This window comes from Bombina bombina, chromosome 5 (assembly GCF_027579735.1).
Source record: "Bombina bombina isolate aBomBom1 chromosome 5, aBomBom1.pri, whole genome shotgun sequence".
NCBI lineage: Eukaryota > Metazoa > Chordata > Amphibia > Anura > Bombinatoridae > Bombina > Bombina bombina.
In genome coordinates, this window is record NC_069503.1 from 870,266,577 (window position 1) to 870,278,097 (window position 11,521).

Sequence of the window (11,521 nt, forward strand, 5' to 3'; positions counted from 1 at the left end):
ATATAAAGCAGATATAAAAATGTTATCATTGTGTGTGTGTGTGTGTATATATATATATATATATATATATATATATATAATGTGTGTATAAACATATTTATATATATATATATATATATATATATATATACATCACTATATATTCAGTGTGAATCTGGTTACATATAATTCATTGTTTTACAGTTCATTAGGTATAATGATATAGTCGCTGCAGAAATAGTTCTTGCCTAAGTGTTATAAAGCTAATTGGGCCACATGCTGGCGCTAAATTCCTACAAATAGAGTTCTGTTATATAATTGTATTATTTCAACTTTTGCTTTGTCGACTCCTAAAGTGTTGTGTGTATTGGAACACTGATCCCCTAGAAATAAACAGATACATTCATAAATGCAAATATTCTGTTTGAATACTGCACATTAACATTTTATCTGCTGTTATTTTCCTATTATTGTCTTGGACTTTAGTGTATTGTTTAGCACATTATTTTATTAGTATAGCTTAACATTTCTGCTTATAGCATTTATTATTTTCTTAATAGCAGTACCATTTTTTTATTATGATTGATCATATTTAAATGTATAATTCAGTGCCAAGATATTTCATTGCAATTGATGTAGCCTAATTTGTGATTCTATACATTTTTGGAAATATTTTATATCTGTAAAGTCTCATTTTCTCTCCTAAAAATGGAATTCACATTCACCACATAGATATATTTTGAAAGGTTAATGTTGTTACTGATTATAAAAGAAAACTCTAAGCAATTATTTGCAAATTGTAGTGTGTAGTTACTAATACCATACATCACTTCTTAATTATGGGTTCTGCAAATTAGTTAATATCATTTTGTTTGGTTTTGATTAGAAATTATTATGTTCACTGGCTGCTGATGCTAAGTGCATATGCAATGATAACAAATGTAAGTATTCTGTATATCCTGGTTTAAAATGATAGAGGCATACCTGGAGAAATAGCTCCACCAATGTGGAAGGGTTTACTTTATTTTGTTGAGCTTTGAAATACCTTGCAAGAAGTATAATCTAAAGAAGTGGTGTATTTGAAGCATCCAATGATAGTTTTTTTGGGGGGGTTGGGAATAAGTAAGCTCACCATTACTATTACTAAGTGCACAGGGATAGAAGAGGCACTTATGTTGGGACACAAATATCTCTCCTAGTCTGGAGAGGTATTGGGACAGCATTTAGGTGCAGGCACTGGGACTGGGGATATTGCTTTGTTGGTTCACACTTTATTTAGTTATCATTTGCTCACAAATAGGGTATATTGACTATAACGGAACAGAGCTGTTGCAAGAGATGTAGTACGCCCACAATGGGTCTTCCCAGTTCGCGCCAATTCACTTGCGCCTCGGTCAGGGAGACATATGCAACATATTTTATGGTCTGTGCAGAGCATCCGTTTCTAGCACTGGTTGGAAATTTTCTTCTGTAGCGCTCCGGATTGAAAATTGCTACTGCAGCGCAACGGATTGAAGATTTGCTTCTGCAGTGCTGAGCGGCCACTCGGCCACCCGTTTGCACGTCAGGTAGGAGCACCTCTTAACGGTAGCTGTTGTGCAGAGGTGTTTTTTTGGCCTTATATTGGTAGTGTAACATTACAAGCCTTAAAATAAAAAAGTTGTCACTTTGAATTTAAAGAGACAGTAACGTTTTTTTAATTTAAATTTTTTATCAGATAAAAGATTTTTTTTATTGAATATTGAGTCAATTGTGAACAAGTATGGACCAAGGGGCCTTACAAAATGTTACTTGCTCCTTGTGTTTTGAAGCAAATGTGGAACCACCAATATCTTTCTGTCCCTCATGTATTGAGAGGACTTTAGATTATAGGGAAAATATTTTTTCTGAGCAAAACTTTTCAAAAGTGGATGCTGTCCAAGAGTCTAATGACGAGGTTCAAAGTATGCCGCAGCTTTCTCCCCAAGCGTCCCAAATTGTACCGCCCACACAAGCAGTGCCCTGCACTTCTGCTCTAGCGCCCGCTGGAGTTACTTTAAAAGACATAGCTTCTCTCATGTCTTCTACAATTTCTGATGCATTGTCTGCTTTCCCAATGTTGCAGGGCAAACGTAAGAGGAAAACCAGACATTGAGTAAGTTCTGATGCAATTGTTGCAATTTCGGAGGTACCCTCCCAGGGTCACAAAGAGGAGGGTACCGCTGTAGAATCTGAGGGTGAAATCTCAGATTCAGAAAGTGTATTGCCTTTGACGGACTCGGAGGTTTAAACTAGAACACCTCCGCCTGTTGCTCAGGGAGGTTTTGGTTACTTTGGATGACTGTGACTCCACGGTAGTGGTTGTCCCTATGAAGTCTAGTAAATTGGACAGATATTTTGAAGTTCCTTCTTAATCAGACGTATTTCCAGTCCCAAAGCGAGCTTCGGAGATCATTACTAAGGAGTGGGAGAAGCCAGGTATACCCCTTTCTCCCTCTCCTATTTTTAAGAAGATGTTTCCCATAGCTGACCCTTTCAAGGAGGCTTGGCAAACAGTTCCTAAGGTGGAAGGGGCTGTTTCCACCCTAGCCAAGAGAACTAATATTCCCATAGAGGATAGTTGTGCTTTGAAAGATCCTATGGACAAGAAGTTAGAGGGTCTACTTAAGAAGATTTATGCTCACCAGGGTCTGCAATGGCAGCCAGCTGCGTGCATTGCTACCGTCACTAGTGCGGCGGCTTATTGGTTTATTGCACTGTCTGAGTCTCTCAGGACTGAGACTTCCTTGGAGGAGATCCAAGACAGGATAAAGGCTCTGAAGTTAGCTAATGCCTTTATTACGGATGCTTCCCTTCAAATTTCTAAGCTGGGAGCCAAGATTTCGGGTTTCTCTATTCTAGCCCACAGAGCCTTATGGTTAAAGCCTTGGTCTGCGGATGTTTCCTCTAAGCCTAAGCTTCTGGCTATTCCTTACAAGGGCAAGACCTTATTTGGACCTGGTCTATCGGTAATTTATTATTACGGGAGGTAAGGGTCATCTTCTCCCTCAAGATAAGAGAAACAAGCAGAAAGGATGACAGAGCAATTTTCGTTCCTTTCGAAATTTCAAAGGAAATTCATCATCTTCCTCCTCTAAGCTGGAACAATCCAATCCTGCATGGAGACCTAACCAGTCTTGGACTAAGGGAAAGCAATCCAAGAAGCCTGCCATTGAATCCAAGACAGTATAAAGGGCATGCCCCCGATCCGGGATAGGATCTTGTAGGGGGCAGACTTTCCTTCTTCTCTCAGGTTTGGGTTCAGGATCCCTGGGCAATAGGAGGGTCAATTTATGACAAGAGTGGATTTAAAGGACGCGTACCTACATGTTCCTATTCACAGGGATCATCACAAGTTCCCATGGTTTGCCTTCCAGGACAAACACTTCCAGTTTGTAGCTATTCCTTTCGGACTGTCCACTGCTCACAGAATTTTCACGACGGTTCTGGGGTCTCTGTTGGTGGTACTTCAATTACGGGGCATTGCAGTGGCGCCTTATCTGGATGACATTCTAGTCCAGGCGCCATCTTTTCTACAAGCAAGATCCCACACCGACATAGTGTTATCAGAGTCTGTTCTTCCTATAAACATACTAGAACTGAGAGCAATCTTCAATGCTCTTCTGGCCTGGCCCCAGCTAGCCTCGCTATGGTTTATCAGGTTCCAGTCGGACAACATAACTTCAGTGGCTTATATCAACCATCAGGGAGGAACGAGGAGTTGCTTAGCGATGACAGAGGTAGCCAAAATAATCCAGTGGGCTGAGGCCAACTCTTGTTGTCTATCGGCGATCCATATCCCAGGGGTGGACAACTGGGAAGTGGATTTTCTGAGCAGGCAGACCTTTCATCCAGGGGAGTGGGAACTCCATCCGGAAGTGTTCTCCAATCTGATTCTCAAGTGGGGTGAGCCGGAATTGGATCTCATGGCATCCCGACAGAATGCCAAGCTACCGAGATACGGGTCGAGGTCCAGGGACCCTCAGGTGGAACTGATAGATGCTCTGGCGGTCCCTTTGACCTTCAGTCTAGCATACCTATTTCCTCCGTTTGCTCTTCTTCCTCGGGTAATTGCTCAAATCTAACAGGAGAGGGCTTCGGTTATCCTCATAGCACCAGCCTGGCCTCGCAGGATTTGCCATGCAGATCTGGTGGAGATGGCATCTCTGCCTCCTTGGAGACTCCCGTTGAGGAAGGACCTTCTGATTCAGGGGACCTTCCTTCACCCAAATCTAGTTTCTCTGAAGCTGACTGCTTGGAGATTGAACGCTTAAATTTTATCCAAGCGGGGATTTTCTGATTCGGTCATAGAGATCATGATTCAGGCTCGTAAGCCTGTAACTAAAAGTATATACCATAAGATTTGTCGTAAATATCTCTATTGGTGTGAATCCAAGGGCTACTCATGGAGTAGAGTTAGGATTCCTAGAATTCTGTCTTTTCTCCAAGAGGGTTTGGAGAAGGGTTTATCGACGAGCTCTCTAAAGGGTCAAATCTCGGCCTTATCTATTTTGTTACACAAACGTCTGGCTGATGTCCCAAATATACAATCTTTTTGTCAGGATCAGGCCTGTGTTCAAACCAGTTACTTCTCCATGGAGTCTTAATTTAGTTCTGAAAGTTCTTCAAGGGGCTCCGTTTGAGCCTATGCATTCCTTAGATATTAAGTTGTTATCTTGGAAAGTTTTATTTCTTGTTGCTATTTCTTCTGCTCGGAGAGAGTCAGAGCTCTCGGCATTACAGTATGAGTCTCCTTATCTTATTTTCCATTCAGATAAGTTAGTTTTACGTACTAAATTAGGATTTCTTCCTAAGGTTGTTTCTGATCGGAACTTTAATTAGGAGATTGTTATTCATTCCTTATGTCCTAATCCTCCTCCTCAGAAGGAAAGACGTGGTCTGTGCTTTAAAGTTTTACCTGCATGCGTCTAAGGACTTTCGTCAGTCTTCTTCTTTGTGTTTTTTTCAGGAAAGCTCAAGGGACAGAAAGCTACGGCTACTTCTCTTTCTTTTTGACTAAAGAGTATCTTACGTTTTGCATATGAGACTGCTGGACAGTCGAGGGCTGTTGCTTCCTCGTGGGCGTTCAGAAATGAAGCTTCTGTGGAACAGATTTGCAAGGCTGCAACTTGGTCCTCTCGTCACACTTTTTCAAAGTTCTACAAATTTAAAACTTTTGCCTCGGCTGAGGCCGCTTTTGAGAGAAAGGTTCTTCAAGCAGTGGTGCCTTCCGTTTAGGTTCCCTGTCTTGTCCCTACCGTATCATCTGTGTACTCTAGCTTGAGTATTGAATCCCATTAGTAATTAAGATGATCCGTGGACTCATCGTGTCTTAAAAAAGAAAAGAAAATTTATGCTTACCTGATAAATGTATTTATTTATTTCTTGACACAATGAGTCCACGGCTCGCCCTGTTCTTTTAGACAGGTTGTGGGTTATTGTAAACTTCAGACACCTCTGCACCTTGGCTTTTCCTTTCTCTTCCTAACTTCAGTCGAATGACTGGAGTGGGAGGGAAGGGAGAAGCTAGTTAACAGCTCTGCTGTGGTTGCTCTAATTAAGATGATCCGTGGACTCACTGTGTCAAAAAAGTAATAAATTTATCAGGTAAGCATAAATTTTCTTATCCAGATAGGTAGCGTGCACATGTCTGCAGCACTATATGACAGGAAATAGTGCTCCCATTTAGTGCTCTTGCTAATTTATAACGTTGCAAAACTGCTGCCATATAAAGAGCTGATATGTGCACGCTCCTGAGCTTAAATCCCTGCTTTTCAACATATGATAACAACAAAACAAAGACATTTTGAGAAAAGTAAATTGAAAAGTTGTTTAAAATTGTATGCTCTATCTGAATCATGAAATAATTTTTGGGGGGTTTCTGTCCCTTTAACATCCTTTTACTGCAGTTAGTTTTCATTAGCCAAACTCCACCCACCATTAGTCATATGTGGAGGAGCCAATCTGGGCTTCAGTTCAGAGACAACAATGCCTGCCATAATCATAAAGTTTGTATAAAATGCATTGTATTGCATTTATTATGTGATAGCCACTTAGGGACATATATGTAACGGAGTTTGCCTTGGGAAGTCAGCAAGGTGCATTTCAAGTTCTGAGAAATAGAAATTGCTTAATTTTCAAATCTAAATTACATGAACAGGGGCAACATAAATAATGAAACTATATTGCAAAGTTGTTTCAGTATGCAAATTTTTTTATTTGAAAATCTCAATGTGTTCACTGTGCCTTATTGTTGGCTATTCAATTTTGTAATTTTATTTTTACAAAAAATGTATTTCTTGCCCATGACATGGAGAGTCCACAACGTCATTTCAATTACTAGGGGGATATTCAACTCCTGGCCAGCAGGAGGAGGCAAAGAGCACCCAAGCGAAGCTGTTTTAGTGTAACTGTCTTACCCATAACCATCAGTCATTCTCTTTGCCTCTGTCAATGGAGGTTGTGCGAAGTTGGTGTCTGAAGAATTTAATCCTTTTATGGGTACTTTCCCCTGCAAGCAAGGATTGGGTCTAGCTGTGTCCATGTCAATCTCTTTAGTAAGAGTAGTGGTGGCTTTTAGCGGTTAAAGGGTGGTGAGGAAGTTTTTGCTTTATTTTTAACACTTTGCTACCCCTTTGTGGAAAGCCAGAGTTGGTTACTCTGTTCTTTATTTTCCTACAGGTCCAGGAGTATTGTACCTGCCACACCTAAGGATCAGCATCTTGAATGCAAAATGATCTAAGGTAAGTGCCTTTTGCCTTCTAGGTACAGGAGGGCTGCAGCACTAAAGAGGATAATCCTCATTTAAAGATCCATTCTGCGACATAATAATCTTTTCAGTGTAAGGAGTCATATTTGGGACACATTTTTTTACTTAAATCAGTATGGCACTTATTCAGTATGACCAGGCATCTTGACTATGGGATGTAAGAGGTTAATAATAAGGATACCCTTTATTTATTAACCTATCTCTCCTTTTTATTATATGATGGGAGTTTTATTTTATTTATTTTAATATATAAGGATAACTGAGAGCCTTGTTAAACTTAACGGGAAAGCCATTTTTTAAACTTTTAAACTTTTTCACACACTTTTTTTTCACTGATGAATTGCGCAGTTAGTTATTGGGCCCGCTCACGTGACCCGCACTTCCGATTTTGTGGAGCAGAGCAGTTGAGATCGATAGCGATCTTTTTCTTCTGAGCAGAGCTACAGCTAAATGTTTTATACTCAGCGGTCCCACAGTATTGACTCCCAAGACTATCTTCTATCCCGATCGTCTATGAGGAGAAGAAATCTCTCCATCTTCTGAGTAGGTTTTTCGTGTCCCAAGCAAGATGTCTAAAATTATTGCTCAGGAATGGGATAAGCCAGGGGTTCCTTTTCCCCCTTCCCCTGTTTTTAAGAAGATGTTTCCTGTTGCTGACTCTATTCTTGACTCATGGCTCACTGTTCCTAAAGTAGAAGGAGCTATTTCTACTCTTGCTAAGAGAACTACCATTCCTATGAAGGATAGTTGCTCTTTTAAGGATCCAGTGGACAAGAAGCTAGAGGCTTACTTAAAACAGATGTATATCCATCAAGGGTTACAGTGGCAACCAACAGCAAATATTGTTACGGTTGCAGGAGCTGCATTTTATTGGTGTGATGCATTGTCTGATCTTATTACAGAGGAAACTACAGCAGAGGAGATACAAGATAGGATCAAAGCTCTCAAATTGGCCAATAAGATGTCTAGCTTCACGGTACTAGCTCGTAGGGCTCTGTGGTTAAAATCTTGGTCAGCCAATGTCTCTTCTAAGGCCAAGCTTTTGGCTTTACTGTACAAGGGAAATACTCTGTTTGGACCTGGTCTGGCAGAGATAATTTCAGAGATTACAGGTGGAAATGGATCTTTCCTACCTCAGGACAAGAAGAATAGGCCTAGAGGTCGTCAGACTTCTAATTTGTATTCCTTTCGTAACTTTAAGGGACAAAAGTTGTCCTCTTCCTCTTCAAAACCAGATCAACCCAGATCTTCTTGGAAATCCAACCAGCCCTGAAACAAGGGAAAACAAAACAAGAAGCCTTCTGCTGACTCTAAATCAGCATAAAGGTCCCGTTGCCCTCCCAGGGGCAGATTTCTCCTGTTAAGGCTATCCTCAAACCAAATAAAGAAGGAGGCCTTCTTAAACTGTGTAAAAGACCTATACTCTCTGGGAGTTGTTTTTCCTGTCCCTCTAGCAGAACAGGGTCTAGGATCCTATTCAAATCTATTTGTGGTTCACAAAAAGGAGGGAACTTTTCGGCCCATTCTAGACCTCAAGTGTCTCAACAAATTCCTCAGGGTTCCGTCCTTCAAGATGGAAACTATTTGTTCCATTCTTCCTTTGGTACAGGAGGGTCAGTTTATGTTGCACTTCCAATTGGTCTGGCCACGGCTTCCAGAATATTCACAAAGGTTCTGGGGGTGCTTCTGACTGCGATCAGATCCGAGGGAATTGCTGTAGCGCCTTATCTAGATGACATCTTGGTTCAGGCGTCATCTTTTCAACTAGCCCAATCTCATACAGAGATGCTATTGTCTTTTCTGTTTTCCCATGGGTGGAAGGTAAATTTGGAGAAACGTTCTCTTGTTCCATCTACTAAAGTGGTTTCCTATGGACTATAATAGATTCCCTGTCCATGAAGATTTTTCTGACGGAGGTCAGAAAAGACAAGGGGTCCGATCCGATATGCAGCGTCGCCCGCAGAAGCCGGTGACACCAAATTTTGCGCGGGTTTGGTATCCTATATACGGCGTAACCTAGAAGTTACGCTCGTATATTTCTGCCTTCGGCCGTAGTTTTTTTGGCCCATAGACAGTTATACCAAACTCGCGCAGTTTGGTATCCAATATACAGCGTAAGGACTTACGTGACGAAAATGGAGAAATCTTACTCCATTTTCACCTCGCCACAAATTGCAGGCATAGTAAGCCTTACGCTGTGTATTGGAGCCCCGTAGCTCCCTAAACTGGCTGCTAAATAAAACCTAACACCTAACGCATGCGCAATGTCTATCATCTGTCAACCGGGATTTGCTAAATAAAACCTAACACCTAACGCATGTGCAATGTCTATCTACCTGTCAACCGCGATCCCCCACTGCAATCCCTAATAAAGTATTTAACCCCTAAACCACCGCTCCCGGACCCTGCCGCAACCTACATTAAATGTATAACCCCCTAATGTAAGCCCCTACCCCGCCGCCATCTACATTACCTACCCCCTAATGTGAGCCCCTTACACTGCCGCCATCTATATTACCTACCCCCTAATGTGAGCCCCTTACACCGCCGCCACCTACATTACCTACCCCCTAATGTGAGCTCCTACCCCGCCGCCAGCTATTTTAAAATTATTAACCCCTAATCTAATCCCCCTACCCCGCCGCCAGCTATATTAAAATTATTAACCCCTAATTTAATCCCCCTACACCGCCGCCAGCAATATTAAATACATTAACCCCTAATCTAATCCCCCTAAAGTAATCACCTCTATTACCAGCCCTTAAAAGGGCCTTTTGCCTGACATTGCCCCAAAGTAACAGCTCTATTGCCAGCCCTTAAAAGGGCTTTTTGCAGGGCATTTCCCCAAAGTAATCAGCTCTTTTACCAGCCCTTAAAAGGGCTTTTTGCGGGGCATTGTCACAAAGTAATCAGCTCTTTTGCCTCTAATTTAAATCCCCCTACACCGCCGCCACCTATAATAAATGTATTACCCCCTAATATAATCCCCCTACACCACCGCCACCTATATTAAATAGATTAACCCCTAATCTAACCCCCTACACCGCCGCCACCTATATTAACTATATTAACCCTAATTATATTAGGGTTAATATAGTTATTAGATTATATATATTAACTATATTAACCCTATCTAACCCTAACACCCCTAACTAAATTATCATTCAAATAAATCTAATTAATATTAATTAAAATATTCCTATTTAAAACTAAATACTTGCCTATAAAATAAACCCTAAGATAGCTACAATATAATTAATAATTACATTGTAGCTATTTTAGGGTTTATATTTATTTTTCAGGTAATTTGGTATTTATTTTAACTAGGTACAATAGCTATTAAATAGTTAATAACTATTTAATAGCTACCTAGTTAAAATAATTACCAATTTACCTGTAAAATAAATCCTAACCTAAGTTACAAATACACCTACACTATCAATAAATTAAATAAACTACAAATATCTAAACTAAACTACAATTAAATACACTAAACTAAATTACAAAAAAAACAAACACTAAATTACAAAAAATAAAAAAAGATTACAAGAATTTTAAGCTAATTACACCTATTCTAAGCCCCCTAATAAAATAACAAAGCCCCCCAAAATAAAAAAAAATTCCCTACCCTAATCTAAATTACAAAAGTTAACAGCTAACTATTTAATAGCTATTGTACCTAGTTAAAATAAATACCAAGTTACCTGTAAAATAAATATAAACCCTAAAATAGCTACAATGTAATTATTAATTATATTGTACCTATCTTAGGGTTTATTTTATAGGCAAGTATTTAGTTTTAAATAGGAATATTTTAATTAATAATATTAATATTAATTAGATTTATTTTAATAAGAATTTAGTTAGGGGTGTTAGGGTTAGATAGGGTTAATATAGTTAATATATATAATCTAATAACTATATTAACTATATTAACCCTAATATAATTAGGGTTAATATAGGTGGCGGCGGTGTAGGGGGGTCAGATTAGGGGTTAATCTATTTAATATAGGTGGCGGCGGTGTAGGGGGGATTAGATTAGGGGGTAATACATTTATTATAGGTGGCGGCGGTGTAGGGGGATTTAGATTAGATGCAAAAGAGCTGATTACTTTGTGACAATGCCCCGCAAAAAGCCCTTTTAAGGGCTGGCAATAGAGCTGTTTACTTTGAGGCAATGCCACTCAAAAAGCCCTTTTCAGGGCTATTTGTAGGGTTAGACTTAGGTTTAGTGGTAGGGAAATTTTAGTATTTTAGGGGTTAAATAATTTAATATAGGTGGCGGCGGTATAGGGGGATTAGATTAGGGGTTAATAATTTAATATAGGTGGCGGCGGTGTAAGGGGGATTAGATTAGGGGTTAATAATTTAATATAGGTGGTGGCGGTATAGGGGGATTAGATTAGGGGTTAATAATTTAATATAGGTGGCGGCGTTATAGGGGGATTAGATTAGGGGTTAATAATTTAATATAGGTGGCGGCGGTGTAAGGGGGATTAGATTAGGGGTTAATAATTTTAATATAGGTGGCGGCGGTGTAAGGGGGTCAGATTAGGGGTAAATATAGTTTAAATAGGTGGCGGTGGGGTAGAGGACTCACATTTGGGGGTAATATAGTTAAAATAGGTAGCGGCGGGGTAGGGGGCTCACATTAGGGGGTAATATAGTTAATATAGGTAGCAGCGGTGTAGGGGGCTCACATTAGTGGGTAATATAGTTAAAATAGATAGCGGCGGGGTAGGGGGATCATATTAG

General features: G+C 40.0%; 1 protein-coding gene across 1 annotated transcript in view; it reads left to right on the forward strand.

The window, feature by feature from the left end:
• The window catches only part of ASXL3 (ASXL transcriptional regulator 3), a 539,404-nt gene that overhangs the window by 322,818 nt on the left and 205,065 nt on the right, over window positions 1–11,521 (forward strand). The window lies entirely within an intron of this gene.